A 9,658-nucleotide genomic window follows, 5' to 3' on the forward strand; every position below is an offset into this window, starting at 1 on the left:
GCAATATATGCAGGTTCTTTTTCCCAATGGGGTTTCTTGCCTTTTCACTTGAGTCTTGTAATCACCTATTGCTGTTGTGGTTGCAAAACTGCTTCCTTTATTTCGTATTTGACGATTGGTATCCTTGATGCTGTATCTGACTTGACTTGTCTTTGAAGTATCCTGTATATCGCCAAATACAGGGTCTGTACTGATTTTCACTTGGCGCTCTATGAAACTTACAATGTCAGAGAAAGTTACTCGCCGTTGACAGGTCTCTTGAATGTCACAAACTACTGACCTCCATTTGTCTCTGAGCTTGTATGGTAACTTCTTAATCATCAGCAGCATATTTGCAGGCATGTTAAGCTCATCCATATATTGTATGTCATCCATAGCATTACAGCATCCTCTCAAGAAAAGACCATAAGCTTGGAGAGCTTTGGTATCCTCTGCCTTAACCATTGGCCATGCAAGTACCTTATCCATATAAGCTGAAGCTATCTTTTGTTCATTCCCAAAATGTTTTTCAAGCAATTCTTTTGCTGTTTGGTATCCTCTATCTGGAGGCATTCGTTGACAACTTTGAACAAGCTCTCGTGGTTCTCCTCTTGTGTATTGTGAAAGGAAGTGCAAGCAATCCCGAGCATCTCCTGTCCTCTCTTCAACAGCATGCTCAAAATCTCTCATAAAGGTGTGGTAATGAAGAGGATCTCCATCAAATACTTGGATCTCTCTTTTCGGCAAATGAGAGGTGTTATGTTGTCGTACCAGCAGAGCAGATATTTCATTTTGTTTTGCCATTACGGACAATAAATTTTGACTATCGTCACCGGATGGCATATGAACGTGTGGTCTGGCTGCAGATTGAGAAGCTGCCACAAGATTTTGGACCTCCGGAGCCACTGGATATACAAATGGTATCTGCTGGACTGTTTGAGGACCACCATCAACAGGAACTGCCCTCTGTAATTTTATTTTGTGTGACTTGGATGAAATCAGACTGTCATACCGTACATGGCCACCAGGCACAACAGAATCCAACTGAGCGTTGACAGCAGCAAGAGCCCCTCTGGCAAAGTAGGATTCCATACCATCTGATTGTTTGCTTCTGCTGCCCTTAACACAGCTTCCTGAGACTTTTAAGACATCCATCTTTGCCTGAGCTGCTGCTATCTCCATTTCAAGCTCAAGTCTCTCTTTCCTTTTCTTTATTTCCTCTTCTTGCTGATCCAACTCTTGTTTTTGTTTGAGCAATCTTTGACGCGCAAGAAGAGCAGCCATGTCCGCTTCTGCTTTGACCCGAGAAGAGGAAATTGAAGAGCCAGAAGTTGAACTCCCAGATTTTGATCCATATTTTTTATTTCCCACATTTGAAATGCTGTCATTCGGCTGAATGTCATCTGGGTCCATTTCATTTGACGCATGCTTTGCAACTTGCTTCTTAATTCCACACAGCCATTGTTTCACATCTTCAATAAACCTTTTGTTATATTTATTAATACTTGAAAACCATGCTGTTTGTTTTTCTTTTTCAGCATCAGGGATTATTTCCATTAGTGACTCATGCAGCATTATTGCATCGTCGTGCAATGGCATCAAGATGTCTAACTGAGTTTGGACTTGTGATGCGTTGTCATCATTCTCCATTAGCTCTTTAAGAGCAATAATGTAACTCTTCATTTTATTCACCTTTGTTTGGCGTTCCTTTTGAAGCTTTTCCATTTTACACATTAAAGCCTTTTCAGTGAGAATGACTTTCCTTTTCACAGCTTCATTAGTTTTTGTTTCATTTGATTCTGACTTTGATTCATTCACAACTGAACCAGGCATTGATCCATTCATTTTGAAACCCAGCAAACGATGCACACAAAGTTGCAGAAGAAATTTATGAGCCCTCGTTAACGCAACTCTTGACACCAATTGTCACCTAGTTAATGAGCGCGCACACACACGCACTTCGTCAGTTAAGGGGAGATCAAGATGACGTCACAGCGACCACGGCATCCAAAGACATCCAATATGTCACTATTATTAATCAACTGTGTCCAAGCATGTGAATGTTCACAGTATGAATAAAAAGACTTCCACATACCATGGGTTGCGCTGCGCTCAGTCAATCTTTTTCATTTACTCACAGTCAACATCCAGCGTGGTCCATTATTTTGCGAGTGGCAATCCAACGAAGTTTCCGCGCTAATAGGTAAGCACCGTTTTCTGTTGACAATATTGTGTGAGTGTCCAATTACTCACATAGAGAGGAGAGCGGGGCTCTGTCTGACGCGCTGCATCCACGACGACTCGGGTGAGGCTGGGTCGGTCATCCGATGGCTTCCATTTGTCTAATTCCTTAATATGATCGCGTGTATAATAAACTTTGGTCACATTACTACTTTTAAATTTGTCACTTTCACGTCCGCTTAAGCTGAACTAGTGACACGTTCGTATACGCTGTATCGCAATAGTGTGCACCGTCACCGTGATCGTGTCAAACTTAAAGTGAAGTTGAACCGAACATAAACTATCAAATATTAGCGTATAGAGCGAATCTAATACGATGGGATGGAATACTAAATGCAATGCTGGCGTTAGCGGTCAACAGAAAATTGGCACCCTGCCTCCTCTCTTTCTACCTCAATCAAACTTTCCCAGGTAGTCACAGGTGGTATTAATCAGTTGACAGAGTGACAGTGACACACCCACCCCATGCACACACACTCATTAACCCTTTGCACCCCAAAACAAGTAGTGCTCAAATTCCTGCCTCTAACAAGCTCCATGATGATTGACACATGCGGCTCCTTTCAAGGTAGTGCTCCCCGGCTTCTCTGGCAACAATAAAGCTTCAACGGCTGTCACTCATCGTTAACTTTAACTAGCGCACTGCACTGGTGAGCAAGAAAAGCAGCAGGGGGAGAGTGAAGGCTGTACGTGCATGAAACAGAAAACATATATTTATTAACCTAAAAACCCGATCCTTTTCAGCCGGTTCTGGTCCTCTGAAAAATGGCGCGATCACGTGATCGGACTGGGGCATCTCTACTGGAATTGTTGTGGATGATTTTTCTTCTGAATGTATAAGTGCCAACTAAAACATTCGAACTAAGGCTATTGTAAGTTGTTAAGGCTGTCATTTATAGACCCTCAAAATGTAGCCTCGAGACCAAGACTGCTCGTGAAAATTACAACACTAGTATTTGGATTAACAAATATATAAAAATAAAAATTGATAATAATACAGTGAAACGTCTGGCTATACTGTAATTTAAAAAAAATATATATATATATATATATATATATATATATATATATATATACATATATACATTTGCCAATAATCCATTTATAGGGCACCCGTTTAACTCATTGGCTATCATTGACGGCACTAGAACTCCAACCCATCTGGACTGGGAGAGGTTTCCAGTCAAAATGGATCAGAGGTCTAGTTCCGTCAATGCCACTGAAAAACACACTCAACTGAAGTAGTTCAAGCCTTTTATTTTTTTAATATTGATGATTTTGGCAAAAACAAAAATCCCTATCTCAAAAAATTAGCATATCATGAAAAGGTACGCTAAAGAAGCTACTAAGCTAACCATCGGAGTCAACGAATTAACTCAAAACCCCTGCGAAAGATTCCTGAGGCTTTTAAAAACTCCCAGCCTGGTTCATTTCTCAAAACTGCAATCATGGGCAAGACTGCCGACCTGACTGCTGTCCAGAAGGCCATCATTGACACCCTCAAGCAAGAGGCTAAGACACAAAGAAATTTCTGAGCAAATAGGCTGTTCCCAGAGTGCTGTATCAGTGCACCTCAGTGGGAAGTCTGTGGGAAGGAAAAAGTGTGGCAGGAAACGCTGCACAACCAGAAGAGGTGACCGCAAAGATTGTGGAGAAGGGCCGGTTCCAGACCTGCAGAAACAGTGGACTGAGTCTGGAGTAGAAACATCCAGAGCCACCGTGCACAGGCGTGGGTGAAACAGCGGCTGAAGCGCCTGACTTGGGCTACAGAGAAGCAGCACTGGACTGTTGCTCAGTGGTCCAAAGTACTTTTTTCCGATGAAAGAAAATTTTGCATGTCATTCGGAAATCAAGGTGCTAGAGTTTGAAGGAAGACTGGGGAGAAGGAAATGCCAAAATGCCTGAAGTCCAGTGTCAAGTACCCACAGTGACGGTCTGGGGTGCCATGTCAGCTGGTGGTGTTGATCTACTGTGTTTTATCAAGGGCAGGGTCAATGCAGCTAGCTATCAGGAGATGCTTCATGCTTCCGTCTGCTGAAAAGCTTTATGGAGATGATTTCATTTTTCAGCACGACCTGGCACCTGCTCATAGTGCCAAAACCACTGGTTAATGGTTTACTGACCATGTCATTATTGTGCTCAATTGGCCACCCAACTCTCCTGACCTGAACCCCATAGAGAATCTGTGGGATATTGTGAAGAGGAACTTGAGAGACACCAGACCCAACACTGTGGATGAGCTTAAGGCCGCTATCGAAGCATCCTGGGCTTCCATAACACCTCAGCAGTGCCACAGGCTGATTGCCTCCATCATCCATGCCACGCCGCACTGAAGTACACTGTAAATGCTAACATTCAAATTAATTAAATTTGATAAGTGAACTAAACTCAGTTTTCATCAACCTGTTGTGAACACTACTTTTAAATAAGTAAGTAGTAATTTGGGGTTGGAGAACTTGCTTAACTTGATATATCCCAGTTAAGTCAAATTAGAAAAAATAATTTATTGTACCCAGTGTCCTTTGCGCGTTCTATCAGACATGCGCAGCCGCAGATCTGCCCTGCCTACTTTCGCGCTCTTTCCAACACCTTTCTCATTTATTTTCGCCATTGTGGGTTTATTTGTCCTCAGCACACTGATTTGGTAAGTAAATATTTTACTCTTTTGTAAACCGTCTATTTGTCTTGTTGTAGTGTAGTAGCCTGTGTGCTGCCAGGGAGGAAAAGTGTCAATTACATCAAATATCACCGCTAGCAAGCATGCTATATGACCGTGACAGTAACCTCATAATTTTCAGAAACAAATGTAGACTACAGTTTATGGTAGACTACCATTTATGCCGGCGTTTTGAATTCTTGGTGATTAAGTTGACAGACGGGGCACGTAACGTTTTTTAGGCGGTGGGAGAGGTTTTTAAAACCGATTTAAAACAGTTACCAAGCGGTTTTAAGTTAGCTGGACCGAGGGGAGGTTCGCTTCCTGTGTTACCGAGCGGTTAAGTTAGCTAGACCGAGGGGAGGTTCGCTTCCTGTTTTCAAAATAAAAACAGTAATTCTATCGTTAGTGGGTGTTTTATTTTGTGAAAATAACAGGAAGTGCCTTAGTCACTACGGCCAGCTTGAGTAGCGCCGAATTTCCACGTTGTGGATCTAAACGGCTACTTTCTCACGTAAAAATGTTAGAAATGTCGATAAAGTGATTTATTTACAGAGTTAGTGCTAGAATTAAGTCAGCTTCAGCCTGTCTATTTCGGCTCAGGTAAGAGCTAAATGCACACTCAGACTTTATGTACGCCAACGTAATCGGTTCTTGCGTTAGAGCAGTGGTCCCCAAACTACGGCCCGCGGGCCGTATCCGGCCCGCCTCCACATTTGGTCCGGCCTCCTGAACCCCCCCCAAATAGTGTTAGCTATTTCCTGGCTTTTTTTCTGTGAAGAACCCAAACAGGGTTATTTGGTTATTATCTCTTTAATTAATAGTGTTATTATTATTCATTATTATATGATATTATATCATATTATATTATGTTATTATTTTTATTTTATTTTGTTGCGTGAAGAATCCAGAAAGTTTAATTTAATTGTGGCTTTCTGAAAAACAATACATTTTTACATTTAGGCACTGCTGCAATCGTCACACTGTTTCTGTTACAAACTGACCCGGCCCCTCATCAGAGAAGGGAAAGTCATGTGGCCCTCACAGGAAAAAGTTTGGGGACCCCTTCTTTAGAGCGTTTGTCATCTGCACTTCCATTTGCTTTTCTTCATGTGCAGTGCTCCCCCTCCATGTTTGATCAAACTGCACTGATAATTTGAAATTGTTTTAAAATGCATTAATCGCAAAAATCGGAGGACTAGATCACATTTCAGAGTGCAGAGATCACAGTCGATGCTATAACAACCTGGTGTGTTGAAGGTTGGTCATTTATGTGCCTATATTTTGAAATTGTTGCCTTAATTTTGTGTTCTTTTTCACCGTCCCCCAATCAGGCTGAAGCAAATGGTCAGAAGTCCACACATACCTCAGTCTCTGCAATTACAGGTATGTCTCATACACTGATCAATGAATTATTTAATATTTGTATTTGTTGGGTTGGGATAACAAACATGCATTAATGTTTTTACAGATGGATTAAGAAATTAATTGTACATCTCAATTTGAATGTTAAAAAAATAATCAATTACATTAATTTAAAAATAACTCAATATTACACAGTTTGTGAATATTAAACTAAGTCATTGCAGATTTTAATTTGTGATTAAAAATAATTGGACATTTTAATTTGTAACTGTTAAGAAAAAATGTAACTTTTTTTTCAAACAAGTTCTCAATGCTGAAATTATTATGTCTTTTCAGGTCAACCAGAGCAGTATTCTCTAATGCAGTGGACTTGTAAGTACTGCACATTTTCTGCTGGAAAGAGAGGCTACTTGCTTAAGCATTACCGCTTAAAACATGGATACCACACTCGGACATCCCTACTCCCCATGTCTTCATAAGGACTGCCTCTGCACATTTAAATCTTTTAATGCACTCAAAGTACACCTATCGACATGGCACTCTCAAAAAGATGCAAACAAAAGTGGAGAAACTGCATTTGACTGTCAGTTGTGCAACTTTGTGGAGCCTTGTTAAGAAGCAGACTTCTTTACCCATTTGCGAAGACATCTTAAGCTGAGGCAAATGGTTACTTGCATATATCAAGACTGTAACTTTCAGAGCACTGTTTATTCTACCTTCACTGCACACAAAAGCAGAAATGTGAAATGAGTTTGAACCATAGTATGGGTAGGACATTTGTGTCTAAATCATTCAATCCCAATAAAAGTTGCTTCAATCAAATAAAATATTTTTAATGAAAGAAAAAGAACCTCTTGCTAAAATGTTTTTTTGAAAATCTATATTTTTTGAAATATATATATTTTTTTATTGACGTGTCACTTTTTTTGCAAAGCATAAAGTTTTAAACTTTTTTTTTAAAGTGGAAAAAGTTTTTGAAGGCACTTTTTTTCGATTGAATCATTTTGACACAAAGATACGATTTCAACGCTAATTCCGACATGTTTGAGTGGCAGGTGACTACGCCAATGGCATAAAAGCATGCAGCAAGAATAATGGCCACCAGAGCTCCATCGAGCCATCGGACTCTGCTCGAGTCCAAGCCGAAAATAGGGCACCGGTACGTGGGTGTGAAATCGGCATCTCACCGGAGTGCCTGCGATGGTATGGTGCGCTGCTGCTTAATGTCATTCAACAAAGGGAACTTCACCCGCTGCCCTGACTTGATGGTTGGCAATCGTGGTCCAACCGCAGTGTCGCGACACGCCGGTACGTGAGTGGCCGATGAGTGGCCCGACACTAGCCTGCCCAGTAAGCGAGTGGACTACCGGCGAGTCGCCGGCATCCGCGCCGGGAGCCCCCTTCGGGAGCCCTGTCGCTTCAGCTTTGAATGAGTGTTGTGTCACTCGTGGGCCGTCCACTCAACAGCCGGCCTCCGCGCCGGGGAGGGGGGGTGATATCGGGGTCCGCCAGTGTGCCGAGACACGGCACCGTACCATCGCGGACACTCCGGTGAGATGCCGATGTCACACCCCCCTACCGGTGCCCTATTTTTGGCTTGGACTCGAGCAGAGTCCGATGGCTGGATGGAGCCCTGGTGGCCATTATTCTTGCTGCCTGCTTTTATGCCATTGGCGTAATCACCTGCCACTCAAACATGTCGGAAGTAGCGTTGAAGTTGTATCTTCGTGTCAAAATGATTGAACCGAAAAAAAGTGCCTTCAAAATTTTTCCACTTCAGAAAAAAAAAAAAAAAGGCGTTTAAAACGTTTTGCTTTTCAAAAAAAGTGACACGTCAATAAAAAAAATATATATTTAAATTAAAAAAAAAATTGCAAAAGATTTTTTTTTCTTTGATTAAAAATAGTTTTTTTGATTGAAGCAACTTTTATTGGGATTGAATGATTTGGACACAAATGTCCTCTACCCATAATATGGCTCAAACACAAAAAGGATTGCTTCGATCAAAGAAAACGGTTTCAATGAAAAATAAAGTGTTGAAATGTGAATTTCTGAGTCTCAAATATTTTTTCACATTCAAACCTTTTTTTCTACAATTGATTTTTTTAAAGTTACTTTTTCTTCGATTGAAAAAATATATATATATACTAATGACATACTTTTGACTAGAAATTAGACTTTTTTTTAGACGATAGAGCTTAATATGAAATTAGAATTTGAATAAAAATAAGACACATATTCTTGGTAAGATTTTAGGTTTCTGAGGTGTATAACTCCAGTACACGTTTTGCATGTACTCTTCTGGTGATGTGAAAAAAACAAGGTATCTTGTTCACTGTTTTAGGTGTTAAAGTGAAATTTGAATTTGAACTGAGTTGTGTGTTTTAAAAAGAGTTCTGTATTTTTATATTTATTTTATCACTGCTGCACAGTTTAAACCATGGGGCAATGTTGATTGTAGTTCGTTTTGATTACTAATATTGTTGGAGAAATCAGAACTGTTAGCTTTACCAGAGCTCAAGCTCATGTTGTAATGGGCCATCAGGCAATGTCCCACAATACGAACTTTCAAACTCAGCTCAAGCAGTGGTTGAAAGCAAATCAGTCTTGCAATCACTGACTTTTAAGTTCTTAGTAACGTATTGTATTGTTGTTTTATTGTAATCTTTTGTTATTTCTTTCCTTTTTGTATGTTTGTGTCACCTGTTTAGGGACTACAGATGTAAATTAGCATATACTTGCTACAATCTGGCATATTTACATCTTTTTAGATGTTCATCAATGTGCACTGTCTCTATTAAATAAATAAATAAAAATAATGGGCAACTAGTTTGTTGCCATGTCTTCAATGCTAAGTTAATGTCCTGAAATTATGAAAATAGGATCTCTCCTGTTAGTCTTTGGAAATCACAGGATAGGAGTGAACATTGATGCAGTTCAGGTATTATTCAGTAATTTCTGTCGCAAAAGGTTATCTTAGGTACTTATACTGTACTTTGTATGAAGTGCAAAATGTTGGCAAAAGTGGGTTTATAATTAATCCACTGATTGTTCATTGATACTGAGAATTAACCAAACACTGTTCAGCCTGCCAGGAGCCAGTGTCTCCCATTAAATGCACTTTTGAGCATTTTAAAGTAAACTTTAATTCCACTGAGTTAATCCAATGAGTGTTCTCCATTTATTGTGTTTTGGGGGTCATTACTATTAGATAATGTGTTTTTAATAAAATTAGTATGTGCAGTTGTAATTTCTATTGTGGAATTCTTTTAGGTCAAGAAAATTAAGTTGACCTGAATATGATGGATGAAATGGAAAACTAAAGATAATTAATACACAATTATCACTTGAATACTGCACTCAAAAAAAAAAAAAAAAGTTACTACAATCCAATTATTTGAGTTAATTTGAGTATTG

At 39.9% G+C, this 9,658-nt stretch overlaps 1 long non-coding RNA gene across 1 annotated transcript; it reads left to right on the plus strand.

Annotated features, from left to right (window-relative positions):
• Window positions 1-4,752: 4,752 nt before the first annotated feature.
• Window positions 4,753-6,763, plus strand: LOC130913300 (uncharacterized). Its single transcript, XR_009062750.1, has 3 exons — window positions 4,753-4,864; window positions 6,211-6,262; window positions 6,578-6,763. It is a non-coding gene; the product is annotated as an uncharacterized LOC130913300 (long non-coding RNA).
• Window positions 6,764-9,658: the final 2,895 nt, after the last annotated feature.

This window comes from Corythoichthys intestinalis, chromosome 3 (genome assembly GCF_030265065.1).
Source record: "Corythoichthys intestinalis isolate RoL2023-P3 chromosome 3, ASM3026506v1, whole genome shotgun sequence".
Lineage (NCBI taxonomy): Eukaryota > Metazoa > Chordata > Actinopteri > Syngnathiformes > Syngnathidae > Corythoichthys > Corythoichthys intestinalis.